We start from the raw sequence: 11,571 nt of genomic DNA, 5'->3' as shown, positions 1-11,571 counted from the left end.
CGTTCTAAAGATGCATATCAAATTTACATCTGTAAAGCTGTATACGAACTGTACATCTGTAAAGCTGAATATCAACTGTATAGCTGTAAAGCTGTATATAAACTGTTCATCTGTAAAGCTGTATATAAACTGTACATCTGTAAAGCTGTATATAAACTGTACATTTGTAAAGCTGTATATAAACTGTACATCTGTAAAACTGTATATAAACTGTGAATAGATATCGTATCACACAAGATTCAGCGGCAGCATCTATATGTTCACCTGATACACAGATTTAAAAACGCAGTTTATATACAGCTTTAAAAATGTACAGTTTGTATGCAGTGTTACAGATGTACAGTTTATATACAGCTTAACAGATGTACAGTCTATATAAAGCTTTACAGATGTACAGTTTGTATACAGTTTTACAGCTGTACAGTTTGTATACAGTTTTACGGATATACAATTGATATGCTACTTTAGAACTGTACATCAAGATTACGTGTACTAAAGTAGCTGTGTACAGTTGCGGACCTAGTATTATCAAACACGTAATTTCCGAGTTTTGTCCATTGGGTCAAATGATATGTATTTCAGCATTGGTAATAACGAACGTTGTTTCATTGTTTTTGACATAGCTAAAGTGACTTTGATACGAAATTGCTGTTCTATTTGGAACAAGAAACCTTAGTTTTGAGTTCAATTGGTTGCAAACCCCTCTTTTCAATGTTTGATTCTTCACAATTCATTGGTTTCCAAGAGTTTTGATAAATTTAAGACGATTTTTAACTAGAAAATTTCAGTCTCAGATTTTTTGTTTGTTCTAGGCGTAATACCATCAAATAATAGTGAGCACACCCTGTTGCATACGAATTGCATTGTGGAAAATTAATGCTATATCTCATTGCAGTAAAAGAAAATCTGAGCCATAAATATACCTTAGGTGTTTCAAAGAACTATTATTTTTTATTCTATGTTTCTATAGAATATTTTGGAAGCTGGAGGTAACATGGTTACTAAAGCTCGTACACAGGGGGAAATGTAGTGAACGTTTTATTGGTTAACTTCCAATGATTGTTATTTCTTATATTATCAATAAAATGTCATTTCAAATTTTGTCGATAGTAATGGACACGATAAAAATTTACTCATGTCAAGTATTTCTTTATTTGAAACTAGATAAATTCTAAAAAACTTGTTAAAAAGTGCAAATTTTACAAAGACTAATAGGTCAATGGTGGTATTACACCCCTAAGGGAAACCACTTTGCGACGTCTTGAAACAGGAAAAAAAAGAAATTCTATTTACAGGGATCGTTGCCTTATTCCAAAGCTGAAGAAAAATTTCTTAATTGTCTATTCTACATTCAGAGAGGGAACATCAGCCAGTATCGAGCTAAGTTCAGTGTCAATACATCTTTTTCTAAATTTCCTATCACAGATTTAGCATTTGAACATTATAACTATTATGCGCCCACATCAAACAATATACATTTAATTTATAATTATGACCATGTCCATGATAATTTATGTCAACACAGAAATTATGACTACTCAGCAGGTGATGTCATAGGGGTGGAAACCTCAACTGGCTATGACATGGCCCATTTTTAGAAAGTATCAACTGCACTTGTTTTATGATATTTAAAAAGTATTTAATAATTAGTGTTGGTAACCTATAAAAATTAACAAGAGTATGGGAATGATTGATCGATCCAAACATACGAAGACCGATACAAGTTGCATACATTGAACTTCCATTATGAAGAAGTCTTTATCTGTGAAGAAATGTGTTATTACGTACAAAAATTCAAGCCTGATATCTGTGAGGAGTTTATTTACAATCACAGGCTTTTGTCGGTGGAGATTTTTATCCCTGTGGTATTACTCGCGCAGTAGAAAGCATGTATGAGTCGACATGAAATTAGCATGGATATGGTAATAATTATGGATAATAAACTGAGCTGTCTTTCTCGAAATACTGAGGACTTTCTACAGAAGGTATACAGGTATCGATAACCTTACCTGTGTCTGGAAAACCTTTTACTATTTTTGTTCGTCGATACTCATCAATCTCGTTATTTTATTTGGCTTTTTAACTTTTTGTATTCGAGGGTTACTGATGCGTCTATTGTAGACGAATGCTGGTCTTTTATTTGTCCTATAGGCTAATATAGATTTGTTCGACATTTTAGGAAAAATGATACCATATCGCATACATTGACTGCAAAACAAATTTAAACAGGTAGTTTAGATGGCCAAACAATGGACTATTTCACAGAAGAAACACTCCATAGTGTTTTCATTATTCAAAAAGCTGAAGTTATAGTACACCTACAGAGCCAATAGAAGGTCTGCAAAATGATTTTTCATTCAAAATACGTCACCTGCAGAGGAAAATACTAGAAACATATGATATATTAAATTACAGCTTTTTAATATATGTCGCAGTCAACTGACACAGCTGAACTTTCATTTGAATTAGTGAAATTATTGACTTGTAATGAAAATACACAGATGCCAAGACCTCGTTGATAAATACTCCGTATCAACGTTACAAATGATACATGATGGTCTTAAGTAAAGATTATAGATACTTGCATTGTTTATCATGTTAATTACGTGTTATTGTTTATTTGCTTCTCTATAAGGGTTATTGTTTAGTCAAAATTTGGTGATATCCTTTTGGCGTGGCTCGTTACTTAAACATCCCGGCCTTGTGTTATTGTGCTATGGTCAACTTTTTATTCATGTCTCTTTCATTTTTTCTTATGTGCTTATGGCATCTTGTTTTCCTTTGTCGGCATATTTTTTTTAAGTGATTTAGATTAAAACTAAATGTTGACTGCTGTACCTTATTTTGAAATTTTTACGTATGAAGTCTGTTTGTTATGTTCACACATCGTTGTCTATATAATGGACTTGTATGCGACTGTCTTAAAAGCTATGAGAGGTTTGGCTAGCTACAAAAAAGGTTTAATCCACCATTTTCTACATAAGGAAGTGCCTTTCCAAGTTAGGAAGTTTACAGTTGTTTTCAATTCTTTTGATGTGTCTGGAATTTTGATTTTGCCATTTTATAAGTAACCTTCCGTTTTAAATTTGCCTTGAAGTTCGGTATTTTTGTTATTCTACTTTGTTGAAGGTAACAACTGTACTGCATCAGATAACGCTTTTCTTTTCTACATCAGATAACGCTTTTCTTTACTGCACCAGATACGCTTTTTTTCAAACTGCACCAGAAACACTTTATAATTTATCATGATTATGATACATGTATGTCCTGACATTTTGAATGCATATAACTCTTAAATTATGTCTTTATTAAGTTAAAGTTACTATTTTCTTCTGTAGTAAGTCAGCAAGAAGACTATACAAGTTTGATTAGCTTGTGTCTCATCACTTTTGCATATTTAAGCACATAAACTATATTTCACCTAAGTCACCTTTATCCCACCTGATTTCCTCTCGTTACGTTGTTTGGTTTAATACAGTTTTTTTCTAGTTTTACTGACTTCCCCCTTTTTATTTAACCTTTGATTTAGGCATTTTTTATTTACCATTTTTATGGTACTACTAAAAGGTTCGATGACGTTGCACCTATGTATACTATTTTTTACAGAAAGGCAATCGTTGAGACATTTGTTGTCGGCGTTATGCAGAGCAAACGACACGGGCTTTCCAAATTATTGTTGAAGATAGTAACATTGAAAATAGGAATGGCGAAAGTGTCAAAGACACAACAACTCGACAAAAGAGCAGAAAACGACCGAAGGCCACCAATGGTTTTTGCGGGTTCGGCTGGCCCCTTAACAAAAATGTTTACAAGTTCAATGAAAATGGTCGTCACACTGAACTCCAAAACAAATGAATTAACTTAAAAAATATATATACATTTCAAACGCCAGATGCTTCTGACTCCTAACAATAAGACATAGAATTTATAACCTTTATTGTTTTATATTTGTTACTTTGCATTTATTCTTGAATTAAATATATATATCCTAGCCAATGAGACAATATCTACCAAAAGACTTAAGCATATTATTCGGGCTGCTGTCTTTATTCAATCTAATAAATTGTCTTGAATAAAAGATCGCACACATTATGTAAATTATTGTCTAGAATATTTCCAATTACCAAAATGCATTTGAACATGATCTTTGGTCTGTAATGACACATTTTACTTTGACATGAAGCAACATTATCTTCCGCCAATGATTTAGTTTGTGTTAATTCTTTAGCCTTTGCGAATGCCTTTTTGGCAAGAGAATAATCTCCACAATCTTCTCTACTATAGCCTAGAAGTTCGAAATTTCCATAGCTTGCTGTAAACTGACAATATGTCAAGAATTTGCCCAGAACTTGTGTAACTTTGGTTGGCTCAAGCTTCAAATATGCTTTGATAAAAATGTAATATGCAAAAGCCAGGGAATTTGCCTCGAAACAACCAGAATATAGAACTTCCTTCTTTATTTGTTCATTTAGAGTCGGAGATTCGCCCTTATTATAAATGTTTGCCATCTTTGTTTGCTTTTTTTTCATCGGATTCTATGAATTCTTCAAGCAAATTTAAAACTTCATCCCATTTTTCAGTATAACAAAGGAAATTTGAATAATCAATAGTGCTCGGGTGGTACACTCCACTTTTAAGTAAAACTCCTTTGAACATCCTTTCTTCTTGACTTAAACGCATTGTTGCTCCCCACTGGTCATCATATGTTTTTGCAAGTGAAAAGCACATGCGCGCCATATTACCGCGCAGGTTTTCAAGATCTGGAAAATCAATGACCCCCTCTTTCAAACATTTCTCATCAAGCATTAGCGTTAGAAATGCAGAATTCAGTTTAATGCGTATGTATACGATTAAATCAAGAAATGGCGTTTGAAAATATTTCTCGACAAAGAGTTGATAAAAATCTAAATGAAAATAAGATGGTGAACGTTTTTCACTGAGCATGACTGATGCTACAATACACTGAACATCTAAAAAGCAACCCAAAATCGACTGTTTCGTCTCAAGATGAGATCTAGATATAATGTCATGCATGACAGGTTGTACAATTTCGTGGAAACTCGTTTTATAACTTATACAGTCTTCTGTCGAGAGTATTAAGACTCTATCATCGGTAAAATCTATAACCGGCGCCATAGGATCGTTCCGAATCTTTCTCAGAAAAGATATAATCTCGTCAAAATTCTGGTCTTCCAATTGGTCTATTAAATTATTTTTAGGTAAGAATTAGCAAGGTAAATGCCTTCGATTTATACATTCAATCAAAATATCTATCATATAAATTACACAACCAGCTGGGTCATTATCCCAAGCAGTAATATGTAATTCATCACAACAGTGTAAAAACACGTTCTTCAGACAATAAGATGATAGTTTTTTTCATGTTCAGTTGTATTTGTAGTATCTTCAAGTAAATAAGGCACTGTCTCTGGCTTGAAGTAACAGCTTTTTCCGCAAGAAGCTGTTCAGCTTTAGCAAATGATAATCTCCATTCTATTTCGGGAAGAGAGCTGTGACGATGTGCGACTGGAACCAAGTGACAACCACAAGAAATAATTTCTTTAATAGTATCAGAAGTTAACCAGCCATTATGGCGCTTTCGTTGTACCCATTCTACAGCAACATCCGGCCATGCCTCGCATGGTATAGACATCACATAATCATTTGGATGATAAATTTTACCACTTCTTGCCCGTTGAAGAGTAAGTTGGTGAGAATCTTCGATTGAAATAGCTGGACCTTGTCGTAAATAATTGAAAACATCATCAGGACCCTCCTTTACCATATTGTATTGTACTTTCATTAGCATATATGAACTTAAATATTATTTGTTTGTTTCTTCGTCATGAACGATAAGTGTACTATCCTTATCTTTAGGTGCACTAAATCGAACCCTTCCATAACCAGGGAGTTGCATCTGCTGCTGTCTTCAGGGACAGAGCTGCAACTCTCCGTTTGCCATCTGATGCATCCATCTTTACTGCTGAAGCAGAAGCAATAATTTTGGCTTTGAAGTTTATTGCTTCTTCAGATAAATCCAAATTTTTTATATGTTCTGATTCACTTTCATGCTTACAAGCTATACAAAATACTAAAATTAAAAACCCAACAATTCTCCAAATTTTATATGTAATGAGGAATTTGAAAATTCTTCTGAAAGAAATAATATTTCTATGGGTTCCGAGTCATGTTGGAATCCTTGGAAACACAGCTGTAGACCTTAAGGCAAAGCATGCCCTGGGTGACCCTTTATCTAACTGTGATATACCATATACTGATTTTAAATCTAATATTAGATAATATGTGTTTAATATTTTAAAAAATGAATGGAGTAAAAAAGATGATAATAAATTACATGAAATTAAACCTAATATAGGTAAACCTTTTAATAATTTTATGTGCAGAAAAGATCAGTGTATTATTACTAGATGTCGTATTGGTCATACTAGAATAACACACGAGTATCTTTTAAAAAATGAAGATGAACCACAATGTGTACCTTGCAACTGCAAGTATACTACTAAACATGTTTTAATTAATTGTATTGACTTTGCTGATATTCGTAAGAAGCATTTCAATGTCAATAATATGTATGATTTATTTAATAATGTTCCATTTACAAATATTGTTGCATTTTTAAAAGAAATTGGAATTTATTATAGAATATAAAAATGTTACTATATTTAAGTCGTTTTTAATTTTTATCACGTTATTTTACTCATATTGATTTTTATTTGTAAATAATCAATTTTCTTTAGTCTAGAATTTTAGTATATTGTAGGACTTTTTGTCTTATTTTAAAAATATGCTTTAAATTGTAAAAATATTCGAATTAGCTCTCGCCGCGATATAGCCTTTTTGTGCTAATGGGGCGTAAAGCAACCAACAATCAATCAATCCATAACCAGGGTGCGTTTGATTAGTCGCTATAAAAACAGTGTGTTTTGTGCCATCTTCCTTAAATTCACTCGCTCCTGCCCGTATCCTTCCGATCTACTCCAAACTGGAACTATCTTTGAATTGTGTTGAATACCTAGCATTTCAGGTGAACATCCTGCAAAAACTTTTACTTTATCCGCCTGTGAGCGTTCTAGTCCAATATGCCGGCGAGGTAGAAGTAGTTGCATAATATAAGACATATAAATTGAGAGGTATTCTGGAAATGCTATCCCATTCCTTTATAGAATAAACTGTTGTTTTCTGTATTTCTGAAACCAGAAAAAGAATAGTGAACACCGTGAACTTTGATTAAAACGAGTGGTCACATGCGTTACAATATCCAAATTAGTGAATAAAGATGTATTGAGGACGTAGAAATAGTGCCAACGAACCAAGACTGTCACTGGGAGGGAAAATGTATATTAAAGAGGTTTGAGTTTTACGAGTATCAATGTCTTTAAATACTGATAACAACCACAAAAAAGGTGTTGACATAAATGTTTGAGTTTTGCATTTTCCAAGGAATAGGACAGCTGCCACATATTGTATACACAGACAATAGTTGTAAAAGCTTAAAGCATATTCTTTTCCTAGATTTCATTTTTTAATCATTTAGACAGTGTATAGCACTGTTCTCTTTTTCAGTTTTTCAAATCAATCATGTCCTCCCTACAGGTCCTGTATAATCTATCAAATTGAATATCTTTTAAACAGGTTATCGTACCTAAACATGTCTGAGATATTTGACACTGTAAGAAAGAAAACAACTGCCGCTTAGCTATCTTCTAGCAGTATACAGGGAGATGAAATTTTGTATTCATTCGTCAGCAATTAAATCTTGGGTGCATCTGAGTATTAAAACCAGTACATGGATTTATCTTACCTCCTATACCATGTATACATTTATAGGAATGTGATTGGTTAAAAACGTCCTGGTGAAGACCATGTATATTTGATATTAGGTTAGTAGTGAGGCGGGGCTTATTTCATACACGGCTAGTAGTGGTGTTACGTCCCTTTATAAAAAAAAAAGGAACTGAAAAAAAAAATCTTAAAGGTTTCAACAGACGAAGAAATTAATGATTGAAATTGAAATAAATTCACTAACCACATTTAAACCTAACAAGTTGCTATCGTTGGCTATTGTTCTTGTAGGATCAATGGAATTAGTTTCTTAATGCTAACAGTATTGAAGACTGGCTTGCTCGTTTTGATAGATCACAAGTCTAAATTCACGTTAAGATAGTCGGTAAGATAAATTCGTTTCATATAGTGTGCTAGTGACCTAATACGGTATATATGGGGTCAGTAAATTCCATATGGGGAATCTGATATATGAAATTTACTGACCCCATATATATACAGTATTACGTCACTAGCACACTATGTTACTAATAATATCGATTTATATTTCGTTAACGGTGATTAATCTTCACTCGGAAGTGTCTTCCGTTTTGGTCGACTAAAATGTTATAAATTTATCACATGAACTTGATGACAAATGTATTTACTTACCTCTCAGATTAAAATTCCAAATTTGAATTAAATTAAGTGTTAAGTATATGAATAATGCAGATTCGGTGCTAGTCTTCCTGTGTGCCAATTGATCTATAGAAATATCGCATATATCCTAACATGCAGTATAGTAATAAAAACACTGATAGATAATATAAAAAAAAACAAATGTGTTACACATAAAATGTGTACACAATAATGTATTACATTACATTATCTTACAATGTAGTAGTATTGGGTTCATATTGAATAATGTTTAACTACGCATTTATCGCATATAGTTGGCCATTTAAAATTTTAGTTGGAAAGCGGCAAAAATAGAATTTTGAGAAAGTTTACTTTAAAACTTTTAGACAAGTAACATAAAAGTCCATGGACTAATTTTTGTTGTGTCCGTGTAAGACTAAGGTATTTTAGGGTACCTTAGGGTATAAAGGAATTTGATACGGTGCCTTTTGTCTGCAATTTTCTTTTTGTCCGATAATGTTGCTTTTTGTCCGACACTTTTCCTTTTCTTCTGATGTTTTTAATCCGTTTTGCTTTTTGTCCGTAGCTGTCGGTCCGTTTTGCTTTTTGTCCGATAATTTAGTTTTTTGTCCGATAATTTTGCTTTTAGTCCGATAATTTAGCTTTTCAGTGAGCCATCCATCCGGGAAAGACCTATCTGCCCGAAAAATTTTAAACAAATCACACAACGTGTTTTGGGGTTGCTTCCCCGGGATTGGTAATTTTGAGCAAAATTAGCAGTTTATGGTTTTTAGTTGATTGGAGTTTTATTTTTTAGTCGTTATAACGACTTATTATATAAAAAAAAAGGGATTGCCAATGAGACAACACTCTACAAGAGACCAAAAGACAAAGAAATTAACAACGAAAGGTTAACGTACGGCCTTAACAATGAACAAACCCCATACCGAATAGTCAGCTATAAAAACGCCCAGATATGACACATATAATACAAACTAACGGCCTTAGTTTACCTGTTACAACGACTTAGCTTACTTGTTAAAACGACTTAGTTATCAACTTAGTCCGAGATTACTCTGACGTCCAACGGCTGTTTTGCCAGATAAGCTGGGGCCGTGGGACGTCAGAGCTCGTCCCATATCAAAAAGTGGATATTTGCCCACCCAAAATAGATGCGCTGCTTCGTCGCTTCTGGTGCCGACTGACGGCCTTGGAATTATATAAATCGGGCATCAATCTGTTCATTTTTCATTTATCACTTAATTTATGTAAGTTTCACCTACCTGCCAACCTTTATTTTTCCATATTTTAACAGTTTTTACAGTGACCCATCGATTTCGGCATTTTGCCTTTCATTTTCAAAGATTATCACGTGACCACGAGAAAACAGTGATGATTTATGCAAATGACCATAATGTAACACCTCGTTCAATTACGATGCAAGTTATCTAAATGTCCGAGAGCTTCCGATTGTAGCGTGGTCGGAACTAAATGCTTAATACTGATCTCCTGTAAAGGAGGTGAAAAATCGTGGTTGGCTACTAAATGTTAAACATCGATCTCCTATAAAGGAGGTGAAAAAATATAAATATTTGCATATTTTGAGTCTCGAGACCACGAACTCTCTCGTAACTTAACGTCGATTTGAAAGTGAAAGTCAAAATGCCGAAATCGATGGGTCTCTGTGAAAACTGTTAAAATATGGCAAAATAAAGGTTGACAGGTAGGTGAAACTTACATAAATGGAAAGATAAATGAAAAATGAACAGATTGATGTCCGATTTATATAATTCCAAGGCAGCCAGTCGGCACTAGAAGCGACGAAGCAGCGCATCTATTTTGGGTGGGCAAATATCCACTTTTTGATATGGGACGAGCTCTGACGTCCCACGGCCCCAGCTTGTCTGGCAAAACAGCCGTTGGACGTCAGAGTAATCTCGGACTAATATCAACTCAGCTAACTTGTTTTAACGACTTAGCTTACTCGTTTAAACCACTTAACTTCTTTGTTTACTTAAAAACTACTTATTGTAAATACACATTTTTCAAGAGAGTTATATTTGATTATACTAGTTTTTTAATTCATTGATATATTCCACTTGTATCACATATTGATTTGTAACATTCATCCATCTAGGTAACCGTGACTAGTTTAGATTTGATTTTATATCTCCTTCTTTTACAGGCGTAATAACCCAGGATAAAATCATCTTTCTTCTGCGTGGTACATGCATACTCCATTGATAAGATATACACCGAAAACTTAATCACATTTAGATATTCCATTGATAAGATATACACCGAAAACTAAATCACATTTAGATATTCCATTGATTAGATATACACCGAAAAATTAATCACATTTAGATATTTCATTGATAAGATATACACCGAAAACTTAATCACATTTAGATATTCCATTGATAAGATATACACCGAAAACTAAATCACATTTAGATATTCCATTGATTAGATATACACCGAAAAATTAATCACATTTAGATATTTCATTGATAAGATATACACCGAAAACTTAATCACATTTAGATATTACATTGATAAGATATACACCAAAAACTTAATCACATTTAGATATTCCATTGATAAGATATACACCGAAAACTTAATCACATTTAGATATTCCATTGACAAGATATACACCGAAAACTAAATCACATTTAGATATTCCATTGATTAGATATACACCGAAAAATTAATCACATTTAGATATTTCATTGATAAGATATACACCGAAAACTTAATCACATTTAGATATTACATTGATAAGATATACACCAAAAACTTAATCACATTTAGATATTCCATTGATAAGATATACACCGAAAACTTAATCACATTTAGATATTCCATTGACAAGATATACACCGAAAACTTAATCACATTTAGATATTCCATTGATAAGATATACACCGAAAACTTAATCACATTTACGGATTAGTATCAAAAGTATCGCATTTCAGTGAGAAAAAATAACAATAACTTCTACTTTTTCGTCCTACAGACATGAGCAATTTTGAAATAATTACTGTTAATGTTTTTATATCAAATATATCTATTAAAAAGGCGTTTTATATTTAAAAATGCACTCTCTGTATCTAAAATGTTGTGCACATCTATTTCGTTATAAAT

Source organism: Mytilus edulis, chromosome 10 (assembly GCF_963676685.1).
Source record: "Mytilus edulis chromosome 10, xbMytEdul2.2, whole genome shotgun sequence".
Classification (NCBI taxonomy): domain Eukaryota; kingdom Metazoa; phylum Mollusca; class Bivalvia; order Mytilida; family Mytilidae; genus Mytilus; species Mytilus edulis.
This window is presented reverse-complemented; position numbering follows the sequence as displayed.